This window comes from Scylla paramamosain, unplaced genomic scaffold (genome assembly GCF_035594125.1).
Source record: "Scylla paramamosain isolate STU-SP2022 unplaced genomic scaffold, ASM3559412v1 Contig20, whole genome shotgun sequence".
Taxonomy (NCBI): Eukaryota; Metazoa; Arthropoda; class Malacostraca; order Decapoda; family Portunidae; genus Scylla; species Scylla paramamosain.
The window spans coordinates 248,534-270,000 of record NW_026973685.1 but is presented as its reverse complement, the minus strand read 5'-3'; the positions used below and the strand labels follow the sequence as shown (position 1 = coordinate 270,000).

At 43.2% G+C, this 21,467-nt stretch overlaps 1 long non-coding RNA gene across 2 annotated transcripts in view; it reads right to left on the bottom strand.

Moving 5' to 3' along the window:
- LOC135097445 (uncharacterized) overlaps positions 1-21,467 on the bottom strand; it is a 73,949-nt gene that overhangs the window by 6,868 nt on the left and 45,614 nt on the right. The window contains exon 3 of one of the 2 annotated variants that reach the window (XR_010265715.1): positions 19,551-19,604. The exons of the other annotated variant lie outside the window; for it this stretch is intronic. This is a non-coding gene — a long non-coding RNA (uncharacterized LOC135097445). The remainder of the gene's footprint in view (positions 1-19,550; positions 19,605-21,467) is intronic. 2 annotated transcript variants of the gene reach the window in all.

The following is a 21,467-nucleotide window of genomic DNA, read 5'->3' as shown; positions in this document are numbered from 1 at the left end:
TACAGAGAAGAGATTGGAAGCATATCTAACATTACCAGAAATGTCTTGAAATCTTCCCTCGCCGCACTAACAGACAGCGACACAAGTAGGACGCTCCACCCAAAGACATGATGACATTTTTACTGCGGGTTATGAGCCCCACCCACAGCCTGCAGTGCACCCCTACCTCGAGGCTCGGCGAAATGCTTGCAATAATCAGTGGTGGGCGAGCGATCCCGTGTAGGAAGCGCCGCACCTGGGTTCAACACGGGAACCTCTCGTGTACATTCTCCCACCAGAACGAAGACTTGCCTATTGTATTCAGGCACTGCACTTTCGGCGAGGGGAAAAAGAAAAACTGAATATACTTTTTTTTTCGCTATACCGTCTCTCTCTCTCTCTCTCTCTCTCTCTCTCTCTCTCTCTCTCTCTCTCTCTCTCTCTCTGTAACCCCGCTCCTCTTCCCCCACCCCCACACACACGCGCGTCAGAACAATGGATAATCATCAATGGATCGGCTTCAGAGGCAACAGGGCTCATGGCTGCCACTGAGAGCTTATTACTTCTTACTCAAATGCATTCATCGCAAAGGGAACGCGCCTGTGTCTCACCGCAACTGCCTACATCTCCTTGCTAACGCTATTCATGCCGCTGTCTCATTATACCTGGCGTGGGGATTAAGAGGGAAAATAACTAATCTGTCTTATAATCAGTCAATTTTTAAGGTGTCCGGACAAAAGACTTAATGCATCTGTCTGACGAGAAATATAGTCACTTCCACGGGTCTCTTATTTTCTCTCTTCTTTCGGCTGTTCATGTCAAGGATCGCCACAGAGGATCAACCTAATCTTTTACCTTTTCCTCAGTCATACCCATTACAGGCACGTCTTTCACTGCACCTAGAAACTCTCTCTCTCTCTCTCTCTCTCTCTCTCTCTCTCTCTCTCTCTCTCTCTCTCTCTCTCTCTCTCTCTCTCTCTCTCTCTGCTAGATCCATCTCCAGCATCCTCCTTCCCATACACTCATCTCTCCTCTTAACACAGCCACTCCACCTCAGTCCACCTCAGTGTCGCCTCTCCACGTACTAGCATTGCAGCGATCACAAAGGAAGGAATCCATTTCGAAACACAGCATTGATTGGCCTGTAAGAAACGTTTCCAATACCTTGCGTGAGGTGAAGAAATGAACACGACACCGCGAAGCCCAAAGAGGATCTATCGAGTGTCGTGAAGCACCAGTGTATTGTGGCTTTAGTCGTGAGGGAGTTTATTTCCTTATTTATGCATTTTCTTTGTCCTCCATAAACAAGGTCAGACATTTATTGGATTTGGTGTCAATTTGGCTAACAATTTTAGTAGTGGCTGTGCCGGTTGCTCGTATCTTTTAAGCTTGAGAGAGAGAGAGAGAGAGAGAGAGAGAGAGAGAGAGAGAGAGAGAGAGAGAGAGAGAGAGAGAGAGAGAGAGAGAGAGAGAGAGAGAGAGAGAGAGAGAGACTGTTCCCATATACCACACATAACAGAAATCCCTGATATTTACATGTTTTTTTTTTTTTCACGACAATTTCAATTTTTCAATGACAAAGTATGTATAGTATCTTATCATTCATTCCAGCTTGAGTTGTGAGGCTTCAGGTGAACGCAAGGACGGGCAATGAATCAGCGTCTCTCTCTGTCTCTCTCTCTCTCTCTCTCTCTCTCTCTCTCTTGCGGCTCTCGTGCGGCTTGCTGAGTTATTGGCTTAATTTTTGGTGGGGGGCTGAGCAGATTAATTAATATAGCTATCAATAACCAGAAAGTTATCTCGCTATTTATGCAATCAGGCTGAGTGGCACAAATTATTACCGCGGATTAGGAGCAGAAGGAACAGAAGGAGGAGGAGGAGGAGGAGGAGGAAAGTAACCACAGGAACACAAACGATGAACAAACAACGCATGCAAAGTTAGCAACACAATATCAAGTTTAATAAAAGTTTCCCTTCCCTCGCAAACCTTACTCTTCTCTGTGTTGTTATGGAAAAGTCTCTCTCTCTCTCTCTCTCTCTCTCTCTCTCTCTCTCTCTCTCTCTGACAGTGTGTTTTCAAAATGCTCGCGTCAACTATTCTTTTGCCACGGTGGGTATTGTTAAAGGAAGGAAAAGAAGCAGCGAATAAAAAATCTCTGTATATCCACAAAGTCACTCGTTTCAGAACCCCACGCTCTCCCCCACAAGCCTTGGCCTTCGTTACACACACGCTCTCTCTCTCTCTCTCTCTCTCTCTCTCTCTCTCTCTCTCTCTCTCTCTCTCTCTCTCTCTCTCTCTCTCTCTCTCTCTCTCTCTCTCTCTCTCTCTCTCGACATGTAAAGTTTGGAGCATTCAAACAAGCGGGAAAAGAAAATCCACGGACGTGAAAATTCTCTAAGGGCACCAAGCACTGATGAAAATTAGACAATTACAACTAAACGGCAGAGAGACGCTGGCACAACACACTCCATGGCTTATATCACGTGCTAAATGTATCGTTAAATATAAGCTAACGAAATTACGTATTGCCTAGTTTGTACTACTTGAGCACAGCCTGGCTCGAGGTTCTAGATAAGTTTTATAGTACAGGAATTAGGTTTCAAGACATTTCTCCTCGTTATTCTGGATATTCTCTTTGGACAGCTTTTTTTTTTTTTTCTTTTTCTTTCTTTCTTTTTTTTTTTTTTTTTTACTTGGCATCTTCAGTGGGCCTCTTTTTTTTCCGCCGTCTATGGTTGCCCTTTGCCAGAAACCCTCTCAGAGCAGAAAAAAATACACTGTAAGGAGATATTCACGGTATGCATTTATCATATCAAAGCGGAAACACATACACATAACAAGCAACTTTTTTTTTCTTTTTTTTTTTTTTTTTTACTCTCTCGGACGCTTCACTATCCTGGGTGGCGGTTCCCTTCCTCTACACCAACCCGACGGGACACACACAATCCTGAGCCGTCCCTTAGACTAGACCAGCTAACTTATAAATGTGGCTTCACTTGACCCGGTAACCTGAAGCGGCGATTGTGGCACAGGGTTGTCACGGGAATCTGCCATGCATATTCAAACTGAGAGCTTTTGGTGTAATCCACTTGTTTGTAGGTTTGCTGGGAAGCATAACTCTGGAATACAAAGGTGATGTGTCTAGCCTTCAGTACCTATCGTCACCATGCCACAGTAATTCCTCAGAACTTATTATACTATATGTACGTAGGAGAGGCTGTCTGATGTTATTTGCGTTAACATGAGCACCATAACTCTGGAAGGAAAGCCAATAAGTTTTGCATTCCATTCCTACGGTGCGCATACGACAAATATTCAAAATGTACACCGATGAAAGCATAAGAGAAAGCTCACTGGTGTCTGGTGTTACAAATTGCGTTATATCTTAGTAGCATAACTCTGGTGGAAAAAAAAATAATAATAATAATTTAACCTTTCATCACTAAGAAGACCATACGAGAAACCTACAGAACTATACGAGTGAAAGCATAAGAGAACGGTCACTGAACCCTGCCATTACTAAGCCCGCTCACTACACAAGTACTACCTCCAAAACAGGCGATTTTATCATCAATTCAGTACGCAGGCGAAGGATTCAAGTGCAACTGTGGCAGCTAAAACCGAGCGAACTGTCCGGTAAGGCAAGACCGGTCGACCGCATTTTTTTCCGCAATTCCAGTGTTCTAAATCTATCACGGCATGTTAAAAAGGGCTGAGAAATCCTCCGGTCTGGCCCATCAGCACTCCCCTGAGCTGGGAACCCGGATTACTGTGGGAGAGAACCATTGTTTACAGCAGGTGGTGGCGGTGTAAGCCTGGCTGTCACTTGAGACGCAATTTACTACAACCTTTTAGGGGCAGAGAGAGAGAGAGAGAGAGAGAGAGAGAGAGAGAGAGAGAGAGAGAGAGAGAGAGAGAGAGAGAGAGAAGAGAGAGAGAGAGAGAGAGAGAGAGAGACGAGAGAGAGAGAGAGAGAGAGAGAGAGAGAGACATACAGACAGGCAGAGGGAGAAAAGGTCTAGTTTATGGAAGTGTTATTGGCAGGTAGGCAGACAGACAAACAAATGGACTCACACAAACACAATGACACACACACACACACACACACACACACACACACACACACACACACACACACACACACACACACACACACACTGCATTCTGTTACAGGGTACTACATTAATATTTTCCACAGCTAAAGTTGAAAGTTAAAAATGAAGAGTGGCAAGAAGGCCATAAATATTACGAAATTATGAGAGAGAGAGAGAGAGAGAGAGAGAGAGAGAGAGAGAGAGAGAGAGAGAGAGAGAGAGAGAGAGAGAGAGAGAGAGAGAGAGAGAGAGAAGGGGGGGGAGAAGGAGGGCAGGCAGAGACAAACAGACAGACAGACAGACAGACAGCAACAGGGAAGAGTAACCTTGCACACGCTCGTTGGAAAAGAAATTGACACAGTGGTTGAAAAATGCTGAAAACTGTTATTTCCTCAGTGACTTCGGAAAAATATATTCCCATCTTCAAACAGCAGAAAATTATTCCACCGTAAAACAGAAGGTCTTGCTCCCACGTCTGCCGTGAGAGAGGTAAGAGAGGAAGGGATCTGGCCAATGACAGAGAAGTATAGTAAAATTCTTTCTACGTGGGGTGCTGTGATCATTGCATTACCATGTCATAGTAAAGACACAAGAAAAATACGTACGAAAAATGAGAAGCACAGTAAAATTCTTTGTGCATACATCTACTATGAGAGATAAGGAAGGAAGAGGAGTGGGCAATGAGAAATAAGCACAGTAAAATTCCTTGTGCACCGGCGTGTTGTGGCAACATTAGGGTGTTACAGAAAAGCCACACAGAACAAACTACATAACAACAGAATGAGAAGCACGGTGAAATTCTTTGTATATCTGAGGATTGTGAGGATTCACTTTCAATATTTTATAGAAACATCTACCACATTCTTACACGCCTCAGAAAATATACCAAAAACTCAAGGAAATTTTTTTATAATGAACACTAAGAAAAAACAACCTCAAAAACAATATGTAACATTGCTCGTAGAGACTCTAAATTATATATTAAAAGCAATTTAACTAAGAATTCATCGTCATTCCGGTCTAGTTTGTGTTCTACTTTCAGCAGGGATTCCCATGTTCATAATTCAGATCTGTATCTACAACTGTGTAAGATAAACACGCTTTTCCCCTGATAATGTGATTCATATCTCTGGAATTATCCCTAATGTCTATAATAAACTGTGATGTTAATTGGAGGCGTTAGTTGCTGCTATTAATCATATTTTTATTTCTCCTCAGGCACTTGTGTAAGAAACTTCATATTATATCTTATTTTTCAGAGCACCACTGCCGTTGTAACTCAATATATTTCCTCATGTGTCGCAGGTATACTTTTCCCTTCCTTTCCCTCCTTTGTTTAGAGCACCTTCGTATAAAATGTAAGTTGTTACCGCCGTTACTCTGCTACCTCTCATACTCCTTCAATGGCAGCTGTCGTTACGAAGTTAAATTAACGAGCCAACTTTCACACCAACAATAACTTCACTCTCGTCTTCCTCGCCGTACCCCCGTTCCACCTCCTTTCCTTTCCCTTTTCGCTCTCACTCTCAACACGAACAAAATTCTGAGTTCATTAAAGCAACAAACAAGTTCAAGGTATTTTTCCGTCTTTTACCCTGAGACGCCTACCCCACCCCCCTGCTAAACTCGCCTCCATGACTATTACACCGAGCCACTCTCCCAACTGCCGCGTCTGCTGAAGTGTTTCTGTCTGCAGGCATTACTGTGTGATATTTACCTCACTGCCTTGCACGTGCTGACTGGCGGCAGGCAAGCACTGGGTAAGAATATTAGATCAATATTCTTGACAGTACTACACAGTTACTTATTTAATTCCCACTATGAAACACATACACCCGATGTTTTCACGCTAACCGTTCTTCTGATCTTGCTAACTGTGTGCCTCTCCTCAAAGTATTTATTCTGCCACACTCACTTCCACTGTGTCTGGCGTTTTCTGTCAGTCTAAAATCCTGTGATCGCTTTGAAATCTATCACTTGTCAGGTTTTGCACGCAGGCTGTCAGCAGATCAAAAGACTGAAGGTGGAGGGAAAATGACAAAAATTGTGGATAAAAGACTTCTTCTTCTTCGTCTTCTTGATGTTGCAATGTGCCCTGTGAAATCATCGTGCAGGAGGTGATGGAGAAATATTATTCTCTTATGAGTACAAAAGAAAGGGAATGCCACACAATGATACAATTTTCTCTCATGGAAGATAATATGAGAGGGCAAAAAGAGACTATTTTGCATGTGGACAGTTCCTTTGATTGCAGTTATTTGTCAGCGTGATGCGTGCAGAGCAGTAGAGAAGTAGTGTAGGTAACAGAACAGTTTGTACAAATACAACAAAATCTCTTTCTATTCAAGTGTTGCAGCAAGGAAAAAGTATTTCGCCTTTCGAGAGTTCCTTTGAGTTGTCAATGTAACACGCAGGCAACACACCAGGGAGCAGGAAAGCAGTCACGGTATTAGGATAGTTTGTACACGTGCAACACAAGCTCTTTCTGTTTAAGCGTTGCAGCAAGAAGGGGAGGAACACGTGCTTTTGATTACGGTCGAGGAAACATGGTGTATGTACAGCTCTACCCCCGTGAGTCAGGCTAAAAATACATCCACTCGTATTCCAGTTAGTTTGAACAGTGAATGAAAAAGAACGCCTGCTCTTAATTATAACCTCATTACTGTGTTCCATTAATTTTGAAAGACGTGACCGAGACAATTAACATGATGTGAATAATGAAGTAATATTGAGAGGGTCGTTTCAGCGTTACTTCCTTATCATAGGGACAGAGGAGGGAGTGTTTGGTACTTACAATATGACTGCCGTGATTAACAGTACAGTGACTACCATAAGCATTACTGAAACAAATTCTGATCTGGGAGAAGAGAGGTCATTTCAAGGTTACTCTCCTATTATGGGGAGTGTGGAACTTACAGTATGACTAACTGCTGGGATTAGCGATACGATCACTATCATAAGCATTACTAAAAAATATGAATCAGCAAGCATTCTTAAACATATTTCAAAGTCCCTTCCTTGTTATGGAGATGCACGAACGAATGTTTGGCACTTGCAATATGACTAACAGCTGTAATCAGTAATACGATGACTACCATAAACATTACCAAAATCAATTCTGAATCGGAAAAGCCTTCTTAAACACACACACACACACACACACACACACACACACACACACACACACACACACACACACACACACACACACACACACACACACAGACACACAGGACTGAGACACAATGAAATGACTGCAGGCAACTTGACCCCCACTTGACTTAAAGACAACACTCGTGCCTTCTTCCCTTCCCAAGCACCTTCACCTCTCTAACACTTTGCATTATTGTCTCTTTTTCATTAGCTAGCACTCACTGGGGAGCAAGAGAAGGACGAGGAAGAGAAGAACGAGGAGGAGGAGAAGGAGAAAGAGGAGGAGGAAGAGAAAGAGGACGAACATCTGCGTGTGTCTCAGATTATGATTCCGTTAAATTATTCTCTCTCTCTCTCTCTCTCTCTCTCTCTCTCTCTCTCTCTCTCTCTCTCTCTCTCTCTCTCTCTCTCTCTCTCACCATCCCGCCACTCCTCCCCTGGCCAGATCACATGCAAGATACAAAAAGTTCAAGGGTGGTTGGCTCACGAGTAAGGCAAGTCAGTGAGCTACATACTCTGCCTCAGCTTGGCACACACACAGGAGGTGACAGTGGTGGTGATGGTGGTGGTGATGGTGATTAGGTAGCGGTGCGGTGTTGTGTTGTCATGATGATGAAGAAGGTAATACTAATAATGGTGATGATGATGAGTGTTTTTTTTTTAATGATAATGCGTTTTGAGTCCTTCTTTTTTGTCAGTCTATATTAAGTTTTAGTACATAAGAATGAAGGAAAGCCTACAAGAAGCCACTAGGTCTACACGTGGCAGTTCCTGTACAAAATATGCGCACCTACTTCCACCAGTCATCCCCTTCCATAAACCATATTCTGAAACGAGAACAGAAAGCTTTGTCGTAACGCAATTTCCAAGAAGATAGAAACAAGTGGAAAAAGCCTATTTAGAGTTTAAAATTACCACGATCATTTATCACAGTGCATTCGACGTCCCACAAAGAGAAGCCCTGAGCTCTGCAAGGCATAAGAATACTCCTGGACTTAGTGTAGATTTGCACTCATGTGGTGAGCGGTAATCCCTGCAGGAAGGCCAGTGTTTAAGAGGCGGTGCAGTGTGAAATAGCGGCTCGGGGATCGTACACTTAAGCAAAATTAGGTGTGCAGAGGGCGGGGGCTTTGCGGGGCTTGTGAAAATGAAGTGGCCCGTTGTTAAGGTAAATAAATAAATAAAAAGGTTAGTTGTGTATTTGTAGGAGCAGTTGTGGGTATTTCGTTCTGTAATAATGAGCCTGACCTAATGAAAGAGAGAGAGAGAGAGAGAGAGAGAGAGAGAGAGAGAGAGAGAGAGAGAGAGAGAGAGAGAGAGAGAGAGAGAGAGAGAGAATATCTTTCCATCTGTGTATGTATTTATGTATCTGTCTGTCTGTCTGTCCAGCCTGTGCTTATCTATCAGTCTGTCTGTTTCATATCACCCCCCTCTCTCTCTCTCTCTCTCTCTCTCTCTCTCTCTCTCTCTCTCTCGTTAAGGTAATTATTGCAAAACAAACTACGCATTCTACTGGTGCTAATGAGTGTGCAGTTTTCCCGCTTCACGTCGACGAGTCAAAGTTGCTGTACCCACACTTCGCATTTCACTCGCCTTGAAAAAAAGCTGTCAGGTAATATACTACTTTTTTTTATTATTCTTTTTTCTTTAAGTCGTTTTGAACCTTAACTTTTGAAACTAAAGATTTTTTTCCTTTTTCTTTTGTTTCCTGAGAGCACTGGATAGGAAGTAATATACAGAAAACTCCATACTTGATGTACATTAAACAATGTACATTAACTGGTTGGTACTCTGCCTGTAATGCACATGAATAATCCAAATAAACTTACTTACTTACTTACTTACTTACTTATGAAGCTGTTTTCCTACCTATATTTCTAACAAAATTAACAAAAAAGACATCTGCCGCGGTGTGCTGCTTCCCTCTCTGAAGGGAGAGGGTTGTGGGGTGCTGGTGGCTTGGTGGTGGCGGAGGTTGGGGCGGGCAGGTGAGATGTGGTTGTTGATCGCTTGTTGATGTCGGAGATGGAGGTGGGCAGTTGAGGTGGGGCGGCTGCGGGTGGTGGCGAGGGGGCGTGATGTGGGTGGGAGAGCGGCAGCGAGGTGGACTGAACACTGTCGTCCTCCGTAGTCATCTTGCTCAGCCGCTGGGATTTCTCTGATCCCCACCAGACCTGCCAGTGGGGGTGTGTTGAGCAAACCTCCTGCCAGTCAATCTTACTGGGCAGGGCGATGGTAGCCTGTGTGGTGGGGGTGGGGTGTGGAAGGGGGAAGCATGCTGGGTAACAAGGGCGAGGGAGTCCAGGATGCCAAGTGTTTCCAGCCGCACGCTTTGCTTCCTTTATGTATCCACGATGCCCTTGTAAGTGTGGAACTCACTCCTTTGCCTGAGGATCATCTCCACCAGGACTTCTGGGGAGTTAGACAGGAGCTCTTCCCGTACGGCGGTGTTCTCTCTCTCTCTCTCTCTCTCTCTCTCTCTCTCTCTCTCTCTCTCTCTTTCTCTCTCTCTGAGTAGTTACTGGAGAGCCAGCGAAACTCTGTCTCTGTCTCTCGGATTAGTTACTGGAGAGCCAGCGAAAGATGAAAGGTACAAGCTGTCCTGCCATTACAATTTTAACAAATTAATCGTAAATATCAGGATTTTGTCTATTTCCAAGAAGTCTCAATTATCAGAAAGAGAGAGAGTGAGAGAGAGAGAGAGAGAGAGAGAGAGAGAGAGAGAGAGAGAGAGAGAGAGAGAGAGAGAGAGAGAGAGAGAGAGAGAGAGAGAGAGAGAAGGGGGTGATAGGGAGGGGGATATGAGAAATATTGAAACAAGGAGGGAGTTAGGATAGGGAGGCGGACATGGAGTGTGGTTGAGAAAGGTGTGGCGTCACGACTTCTGGCCAATGATATTTACATTAAAATTCTTTCTTTGGGTTAACTCTAGCTAGATATAAGGGTAAGAAGGCTGCTCCATCAAGTAGGTAGCCGTCTGTACATCTTCACCTTAGAAAGAAGGAAAATAACGATAAATGAATAAGGAAATAAATAAAATAAATTACTACTACTACTACTACTACTACTACTACTACTACTACTACTACTACTACCACTACTACTACTCTAACTTGTGGATCAGTGACTTACTCTTTGAAATGGGTTCGGAAATGATCGTAGGAATACTGCAAAATAAAAATAAATAAATAAATAAACAAATAAATAACACAAGAAAACACTAAGGCTGTGGAATTGTTAAATTAAAAATTGTTAAATTGACAAAATTATGGATGGGGGTGATGGCTGGAATGTTTCATAAAGGGATTGCCACGTGTAGGGCTGCTGGCTTCTTGCAGCTTCTCTTATTTTCTTATGTTCTTATGTTCTAGTAAAATAAATAAGAGTTCTCGTGCTTACCAAGTCTTTAATCTGAGAAAACAATGTAGTCTCCTATTTTTTTTTTTTTTTCCCCACTTCAGTCTGTAGCTTATCCACGAGGCTTCAGCTCAGCTCACCTCTGAAACACCAATTGCAGAAACAAGGGCTTTCACTTTCATGGGAACGGATAAGCTAGTCGTACGTTTTATCTGTTATTTTATTTATTCATTTATTTATATCTACTTTTTTTTCCCCAGTGCCCGCCGCGTTCCACTGCATGCTGGTTGCCGTCGATCGCTTCCAATTTTGAAGTCAGTTATTTTCGGATATATTTTCCGTTGTAAAATTGCGCCGGTCCACAATAATATTCGCTGAGTAAAGGGAGGAGCAAGAGAGAGAGAGAGAGAGAGGGAGAAAGAGGGAAGAGAAATGCGACATGTCCAGTGTCCTGTCTCTACACGTGGCCAGGCAGTGTGTACGAGTTTAAGAGACGGTAAGGGGCGAGCACCTCTTCCAGACTCTCCGTGTGAAGTGTTGAGGTGCATATACTGAGATACTCCGCCCTTATGCCCTTAAGCTGTTAGGATTTAAGACTTTTATTTATCAAGTGAGAAAGGTAGGGATGTATCTCTCTCTCTCTCTCTCTCTCTCTCTCTCTCTCTCTCTCTCTCTCTCTCTCTCTGAGCAATGAATATTCCAACCAGACCTCTGATTTAATGGCAGTTGTCACACACACACACCCACACACACACACACACACACACACACACACACACACACACACACACACACACACACAGAGAGAGAGAGAGAGAGAGAGAGAGAGAGAGAGAGAGAGAGAGAGAGAGAGAGAGAGAGAGAGAGAGAGAGAGGGGGGGGGAGTACTTGGAAGGAAGCACGGAAAGCACAAGGACATTCAGACAGACAGCGCAAACATACCAAGATAAAAAACAGGAGCACACACACACACACACACACATGAGCAAGTGACTTTATTCAAAACCCCAATCAGTGAAATGCTCCTGAGAATATGAGAACTGAATCAAGGCCTCAGAAGCAAACGTTGTCTAAATGATGCACCTCAGTCAGAGAGAGAGAGAGAGAGAGAGAGAGAGAGAGAGAGAGAGAGAGAGAGAGAGAGAGAGAGAGAGAGAGAGAGAGACTGATTGACTGACTGAGCTATATTTGGCATCGCAACAGCAGTAACGAAAGGAAAAAAATGCCAGAACATGAAATGAAGTGTGGCTAGAGAGAGAGAGAGAGAGAGAGAGAGAGAGAGAGAGAGAGAGAGAGAGAGAGAGAGAGAGAGAGAGAGAGAGAGAGAGAGACCCTGCTGCTAGTCATCACGTGTATTTATTTGCTACCAGAGTTCTGCTTATGGTTTCTCAATATCTCTAAGTTTCCTCCACGCTGCTGTTCTTTCCTCACCGCTCGCGCAGGTAGGGCAGGGGCGGCCGGCAATATATCTCTGGGGATATTGCCTGGAGTGACGCTTATGGGATCATGAAATAAAGACCTGAAACGCCCATAACCACCTTCATATATACTGAAAACCGCAACGGAACGCACTGCTCGCCTACAAAAGAGTCAAGGTTATCCATAATACCAAGCACGTTACTGACAACTTTTAAAGGGATCTGTACTTTCACTAGAAGGTAATGACACAATACGGCAAGCTTCACGAAGACACCAGACCTACACGTGGCAACCCCCAAAGCATTACATTACTGTTAAGTCTTAAAGGAATTTGTACTTTCACTAGAACATAAAATAAATTGCCAGAAGCCATCAGGCCTACACGTGTCATCCCTGTACAAAACAATCCTACTTCCAGTTATCATCTCCATCTAAAAATTCATCTAGTCTTCTTTTAAAGCTCTCTATTGACTCTACACTAACAATTACTCTTGGTATCATGCACAGAGGGACAAAATAGTGATCTCTGTCCACGTTTGCACCTGGTTCATATTTATCTTGCCTAGATGAATAGGTCCCCATACTGGTTGTCACTGAATATGAGTTGTTTGTTTTAGCCGCTATCCTATCCTGCCTCCCACGGCCCCCTCACTTCCCATTCTAGTGTACAATAATCGGTTATTCCCTTGTTGATATATTAATATGGGTGTTCTAGCCTGTGATACTTGCATTGCTTCTTCGTATTCGTAAAAAGATTTCTTGGCGTTATTGGTTTCCTACACACACACACACACACACACACACACACACACACACACACACACACACACACACACAGGAGCAAGTAAGCAAGCAAGCAAATCTACACACGCAGACATTTTCAACACTCAACCAAACACAATTCTAAGCACAGGGAAGAATGGAGGGAGGAACGAACCGACAGATAGGCAAACACACACACACACACACACACACACACACACACACACACAAGGAGGTTGTGCAAATACGCAGGAAACAACCATTACGGAAAGAAACGGTAGCACTAGCGATCAGCGGCTCGTCTTGGAGAGAGAGAGAGAGAGAGAGAGAGAGAGAGAGAGAGAGAGAGAGAGAGAGAGAGAGGTATTACTGCCAATAACCTGAGCGTATGTTGGAGTTTTAACAATCCCAAGCAAGTGGCGGCGAGATACTTCGTTACTACTGGGGGAGGAAAATATTAGTATTCCGTCTATCTGCCTATTTGTATTAATTTTTTATCTCTTCTTGGTAGTTTTTAAAGCACAAAAACACGCGGGGGACTTCCTACCACACAACGATGAAGGGAATATATTTTAAAGACTATTAACTGTTAACCAAGAGGAGGCATCGGTCGATAGTCCTCACCACTCGTCGCGGGGGTGCCATCATTTCATTTCCCTCCTTGATTAGGTAAATTGGCTTTGGATTACCAGCGCCACTCCTGCAATACAATTTACACTATCCGTAACACGAGTCAGCATGCCTTTATATACTCCACGTATGCGTCGTTATCAAAACAAATGGCTGATTTTCCTACATATGCTTGCTTTTTCATCGCTATTGGCAGTCTTCGTTGGTCGTTTGCGAGAGGCAGGTGGTGGTGTGGGGTACGCGCTACTGACTTGTCTCTCCGCCCATCGCCTGCCGTCCACACAAGCAGGACGTAAGATGAGTACTGTGCCACAGGAGCGGGAATCCTGGACCAACAAACCAATCAGCCAATCAACACGTTTTTACTGGTGTAACTTCCATCAGTTAATCAATACGTTTTTACTGGTGTGACTTCGCTGCTGAAACTACTGCATTAAAACCCCCTACAATTAATTTTCAAATGTTCATTAACCATTTTCCATCGCTCGACTCTAACATCTGGTGACGCGTGCGGCCGGGAGAATATTTATCACGCTCCCGCAATGCATTACCGGCGGCCAAGGGTGACAGGTACAGCCGCTAAAACGTTAATCGCATAACTTTTAAATTACCTTCCCATTTACCATCACATTTGTGCTCCGATGTGCTCTTGGTCCATTTGCAACAATATTCCAGCATATTTCGCTTTTAAAGGTGATTTATGAAAGGATCCGAATGCTCCGTTTCAAATTTTCTTTTCGTTTTTGTTCTCTCTCTCTCTCTCTCTCTCTCTCTCTCTCTCTCTCTCTCTCTCTCTCTCTCTCTCTCTCTCTCTCTCTCTCTTTTTTTTTTTCTCTCTCTCTCTTTTTTTTTTTATTATATTTGTCGTCGCCACTGAAAGGCTTGTGGAGTCCCGCCCGCCGCTGCACCAAACGTGATGTAAGAGTCTTGTGCCTTCATTAGTATTCCAGAGAGACATGTGCATGGAGTCCAGCGGATTTTCACTTCCCGGTACATTATACATTACTCGCAGGCACGGACTGGAGGTACTGATGGCAAAAATATGCATGACAAAACGTTGAAAACTGCAGAAATATTAAGCTTCTGCGAAATTTCACTTAAGGGGTAAGTGAAGTTGTGTTTTGTCAGTTTTGTCTTCTAGAATACATTGCAAGTGACAGATCATTACATAAAAACATAAGAACATAAGTAAATAATGGAATCTGCAAGAGCCCATCAGTCCTGCACGTGGCGGTCCCTTTGTAATACATCTATTTCCATCTATCATTCCTATGTATAAATTTGTTAAATGCTTTAAGGCTCTCTGTTGACTCAGCACAAACAACCTGATTACTGAGTCTACCACATTCATCTACCACTCCATCTGAGAACTAATTTCTTCTTATTCCTTTTTAAACGTAACCTTATCAAATTAAAACCTTTATTTTAAGTCCTATCCTGATAACTAACCCCAAGGATTTTGTTCGTCAGCCCTGTAATGTCCAATATACCGCATATTAACCTCTATCAGACCTCCTCCTAACCATGCCTCTCTAAGAAATATATATTCATTAGGTAGCCTCAACGTAAAATGCAGTAAATACTGTCTCCTTTATTAAAATAAGTCATCCAGGTATTTTCTCAAAAGTATACACACTACTCACTTAGCAACATCTTTCATACTCACTACAGTTTATACAGCTTCATTTCCATTATTGCTTTCAGGTCACGTAACCTTTATTTGGCAGGCACGCGAGTCCCTCCAGGCTCCGGTATTGGACCATCCCAGCATATCTCAGGAGGGGATAATGAAGAGTCGGCGCGATAACGTAATAAACACTGATAGCTTCGCGCCAGTTTGGGTATCGTGGGTCATGGTTCGCGAGGCCACACACACTGATGCTGCTGAATAATCATGGGAGTTTCAGCTGGGTTTTGTGTGGGGACTCCGGGACTCTTGTGAAAAATGATGTGGCGATTAAAATAAAGTATGCGTATATGTATTTTTTTTTTTTTTGTCGGTCGTATGAATGTGTGGAGTCACTCAGCAATGAAGCTGTAGTAATGGAACAGGTAGTATTAATAGTAGTAGTAGTAGTAGTAGTAGGGACTGCCACGTGTATACAGGGACTGCCACGTGTAAATACAAGGACTGCCACGTGTAATCCGGATTGCTTCTTGCAGCTTCCCTTATTTCTTATGTTTTTATGTTCTTAAGTAGTAGTAGTAGTAGTAGTAGTAGTAGTAGTAGTAGTAGTAGTAGTAGTAGAAGTATTTGTTGTTGTTTTTGTTGTTGCAGCAGCAACAATAGGAGTAGCAGCAGTAGGAGCAATGATATTCAAACAATAATAAAAACATTGATTCAGCCCCCCCCCCACACACACGTAGCAAGGTTTTATCTCAGCTCAGAAGATATCATCGACACATATCCAATGAAAAGGAAAAATCACCACACACACACACACACACACACACACCAAAGCTTTCAAAACACCCCGCTCTTCTCGCCTCTCGCCCCGACAAACAGCCTTGGGTAACAGAATTAATGCAGTGGAGAAGCAACGCGTGAGTACTGTGTTAAGTGCCCCCGTATCAAGCAGGTATCTAGCAAATATGAGTTCTCGAGGATATTAAGTCATCAGTCTCAGTAATCAATGCATTCCACTAGTTTTCGTTCAGTCTAGTTTATCAAAACGAGAACAGTGAAGAAACTATTTCTTTACTTCACAACTAGTCACAATTACACATAGCAGGCATAATTACTTCGTATTGATAATCGAATTCATTAACATTGTAAATCCATGAAAATAACTCTTAGTCTATCCCTTGAAGCCTGTTAAGTTTTCACGTCCTTAACTCTAATGAACTCGTCAAAACCCGGCAGAGGGATTTAGGAAAATACAGTTTATGGACCTGGGCGCGGCCTTTCTACGTCCTCCTCCTTAAAGCCGTCAGGAGGGTGTGGCTGCGCGTATGGACACAAGAAACGAATGGCCAGCAAAATATAGGAGGTGAGAGGGACCGCCACTATGTTTCCCGCAGCTGGTGGAAGTCTGCTTTGGGCTGACGGTGCGGAGGTTCCATAAAAGCCGAGGAAAGAAGCAAAAGTGACCTAACTAAAAAGTGAGTGGGACCAAGGTTGCCGGCGCGCGCACACACACACACACACACACACACACACACACACACACACACACACACACACACACACACACACACACACACACACACACACACACAACAAAACAGAACAAAAGCAATTTTCTCTCAATGAAATAATACATGAGAAAACACACACACACACACACACACACACACACACACACACACACACACACACACACACACACACACAAAAAAAAAAAAAAAAAAAAAAAAGTTACTGGTCACCTATCTTTTTGACAAAGACTGCTTAGCCATTGGTTCAAAAAATTCCTAAGTCTCCTTTCTCCTTTTTTCAGCACGCAAATACTGTTAAAAGTCAATAATATGGAGGCATTTACTGTAATCTCTCTCTCTCTCTCTCTCTCTCTCTCTCTCTCTCTTGGTAATTGTTTTGACCAAAGTAAAAGAAAGAAAGGAAGAGAAAGAGAAAAAAAGAAAGGTTGACACATTTACTAAGAGGCTGCGTCGCTCCCGCCGACTGATGGATGTTACGCACTAGTCAACCTACACACCTCACTGGTAAACATAGTCGCTTTGTCTCTTTGTGCTTGTGTCACTGTATTTGTGGAGATGAATGGGTGTGTGTGTGTGTGTGTGTGTGTGTGTGTGTGTGTGTGTGTGTGTGTGTGTGTGTGTGTGTGTGTGTGTGTGTGTGTGTGTGTGTGTGTGTGTGTGTGTGTGTGTGTGTGTGTGTGTGTGAAAAAATCCTTAACTGCAAATAACAGGGAAGTCTCAATAGGACTTTCACATTGAGAACATAAATCGCTACTTGTAACTGCTTTGAATTTCCTTTCCTTGCTCTTTACATCTTCTTCTTCCTCTTTTTCTTCTTCTTCACGTTGTTCTTCTTCATGTTGTTGTTGTTCTTGCTCTTTCTCCTGCTCCTCCTCCTCCTCTTTTTCGATTTTGCTTTTGGTCAGAATCGTGTTGTATAATTTTTTCACCTGATTAATTCAAATGCTCAAATTTTTTCTTTTTTTTTTCCTTGTGTAGAGCGTTTTTTGTTTCCCTCTTTCCCTCACTCCCTCGTTTCCTTCCTTTATTTTTTTCTCCCCAGGCGGTGTGTGTACGCACTCGTCCAGTTAAAGGTGAATGCAACGCTGAGGGAATGAGTGTGTTCCGGGAAGTGGGTTACAATGTGATGCACGCAGCAACATTCTCCGCCACACCATGCTCGGTACTGCAGGGAAGAGGAAGCGGCGTCACCATCATTACCATTGCCATCATTACCACTCCCACGATTACTACTGTACCATGCACCGCCGCCACCACCTCTGACTACGATCATCACCATTTGCAGTTTAACTATTCTTGCTGCTACCACTGGGAAGGAAAAGAGACACGGAGAGAGGGAAAACACACTTGAAAAGGCAGACTACAAGTGCACAGCAGGGAAGGATTGGATGTAATGTAACCAAACCTCGTAATGTAACCAAACCTCATTTCCATAACACTCTTTCTAAAAACCCTAGGAGTTTTTACAAGTACTAATTATAAAAGCTACAGAGATGGTTATATAGGTTTACATGGGCGTTTTATTCCTATTGACAATGTAAAATTCTTCTTAAACTACCATTAGGAGCTTAAAAGCATCCTTGAAAGCCCCATGAGCTTCCAGTAGAGCCTGTTAAGAGTGGTCGGGATAAAACGCCTAAACGTTTAAGGCATATTTTCTCATTTCACTTTGCTTTCCCTCCTTCAATATACTCAATCAGCCACCAAACCGTGCCATGAACACCCGGTCTCTCTAACCTCCCCAACTGTTAAGCACTGTTATGTTGATGAGTCAGCCTCCTAAACACAGGAACCAAATCTAACGCCAGTATATCCTGAAGCGTTCGCCATGCATCAGGTAGGCAATTCTCTGAAAATGTAACGCCTCCTCCATAGCTATGTTACGATTATTGAATTCACGGGCACGGTTTTACGGTAACGTCACGAAATGGGAGCAATCAGATGTAATCCAAATAAAAACACACTTTAGAGGTCAAGAGAGGAGATTCACTTCATACCAGTCGTCGCTACCTTCCTCCTTTCTACATAAACATTTGTCCATTCCATTTACAGAGGAGAAAGACTGAAGAATCCAAATTAAATCGATGTTACATGTCAAGGGAGGAGATTCACTTGATAGCAGTCGTCGCTAGCTCCCTCTTGTCTTTCTACAAATCCCACACAGTCTCTTCCGCAACCTCCTTCACCTCTAAACTTCTTCCCTAATACATCCATCAACCAGCACACCTCCACCTCCACCTCTTCCACCTCCACCTGCCAAGTCACACTACCGAATGACCTCACAGGTAGTCCGACCTTTCGCCCTTCCTCTCCTCGTCCCTTCACTATTTGTTGCCAAAAAGTTATTTCAGTTTTCCGATTGACGTCAAAAAAATAATAAAATAAATAAGTAAATCCATGAAATTCTGAAAAATTAAAAATAAGACTGTTGCAATGTTGACCCTCCTGAATGCCTGGGGTGACTGACCTTTCTACACCTGGCGTTCATGATGTAAAGGCCACGCGCAGTTTTGTTGTTTGTCCTTATTTACAGTCATCGCCCTGTGCTGGCCAATGGGCCGTGACTTATTGGCCATTCATGCCGCTGATAATGATGCTCGCGTCATTTCATTCCTGGTTCAAAACTTATTTCAATTGATATGTTGTTTTCCTCTGAAATACTGAATTTCCATAACATATTGTTTACTATATTCTTTGTGAAACATTTATGAGTATATGAATAATACACACTGTTTCTTATTATCAAAAAAAATATTTTTCTCAGAGAGAATCTTGTGATGAAGTTATGCCCTCTTATTTGCAACAAAACTGAGACTTACATAAATTGTGTTGGATCAAGCAGCGCCAATGTATACACGGTACGCAGCAGAGTCACGCAGCCTCAGGTCCTAAACACTTACAACTTTTAGACTATAAGACGATAACAGTGTGATGCATGCCATACTCGTACACTGTACTGCTGATGCAACAACGAACATTTGGTAAAGTCTGCTCACCCCTCACGTGACTCCCAGCCACGACGTGACACACAGGCAGCGACACAAGGCTCCCTGAAAAAAGAGAGACGTAAATGAGAAATTACGAGAACACGTTTCTGAAAATAATGAAAATTTGATTATGAAGCTGACAAGGAGAACATGATGGCGAGGTGACGGTAAGCACATTCTTGGATAGTGGGCAAGCAGGTAAGCAGAGAGAGAGAGAGAGAGAGAGAGAGAGAGAGAGAGAGAGAGAGAGAGAGAGAGAGAGAGAGAGAGAGAGAGAGAGAGAGAGAGAGAGAGAGAGAGAGAGTGTGTGTGTGTGTGTGTGTGTGTGTGTGTGTGTGTGGGAAGGGGAGGGAGAAGGAAAGAAAGAGAGAGGATGCAAGAAAAAATCCATTACTTCAATTGTTGGCTCCAGTGTTTCCAGCAAAGTGGGTGTACTCCCTCGGAACGTGCGTGGGATTGAGGTCTTTGTGGAAAAAACAGCTGAGAAGAAATAACAATCAAATTCGATCCAGCGTAAAGTGAATGTGAAGGTTCCTTTTCCAGTATTTTTAGGCTGTCATCAGTGCCACCACAGATCCCAGTGCCACAGAAAGAGATGTATACAGGTGCACAGATATATTGACTCTCTCTCTCTCTCTCTCTCTCTCTCTCTCTCTCTCTCTCTCTCTCTCTCTCTCTCTCTCTCTCTCTCTCTCTCTCTCTCTCTCTCTCTCTAATATAACCCGTAAGCACCGTTTGGCTAAAGACAATTTAACAAAGAGATGCAGATGCATATCTACATATACATGATATATACGTATATATACAGATGCATGAAAACATTAATTTGTTCTTTCTCTCTCTGTCTTTCTAATATAAGCCATGAGCACAGTTTGGCTAAAGATGACCAAGAAAAAAAGAATTAGGCGCTGCAGATACAAAACCACGTGCTTCATGAAGGGAGGAACTGATAAAAAACCCACAAGGATATCACCAACTCAATGAAAATTCTTGCAATGTCTCCCGGGCGGACCAATGAAAGAGCGGGACGTTTGAACATCAAGATTTCACAAAGGGCAAATCGGGAAGGAGTAGCTGCGAGAGTGGAGACACCCCTGGAGGTTCCTTCCTTGTGACAGACGCTGGCAAAGTTATTGTTTACGTTTACGAGTGACGCGGGGGACGGAAGGAAGGGATGCGTCTGTTCGTGCCTGACTTATCCTGCTGTTTACTGAGTGTCTTTGTCTCAGTGCTTTATTGCAGGATAAAGGGAAGAGCTTGCTTATCATATCTACTATAATATTTTACTCCTCACTTTTTGTACAAGACTCCACGAAACTCATCGCTAGACAGCGTAGTGATGTGGAGAGTGGCGTGACCTACACCGTGTCTTCGTCTCCAGGGCGTGACAGTAAGCCCGTGATGGAGGCAAGAGTGGCGGGCGTGTGATGGGCGTTCGTAGCGGTGTTTTGTCATTTGTTAAACTCGTCCTCGGCAGTGGTCACCTTTAATTCACAGCAGAGGAGTAGCGAACGGGACGAATTGTGCACTGCAACATTTGAACGATATGCGAGAAAGTTTGTGTGGGAAACGTTGGATCCCAGAGCAGCTCACGGTGAAGTCTTAACCTTAGGGGAAGTCCATAAGGAAGTCTGTTTGCTGCGATCCAAGTGAAGAATTTGTCTGAACACATGATAAGGATCCTTAGGGTGAAGTCGAGGGTGTTTTGACGTCAGATGAAGTCGACAAGAAAGTTTGTTTGCTGTGATCCAAGTGAAATAAGGATCTCATATTCTGATCCTTACACATTCCTCACAGTATGTAAAAGTAACACAAGATCTTTTTTCAGACTCCTTTTTTGGCTAGAACAATACAAAAAAGGTAGTAATATCTAATACTAGTCTTCCCTCTGTAAGAATTCGTCTGGAAAACACGGTACGGATTCCA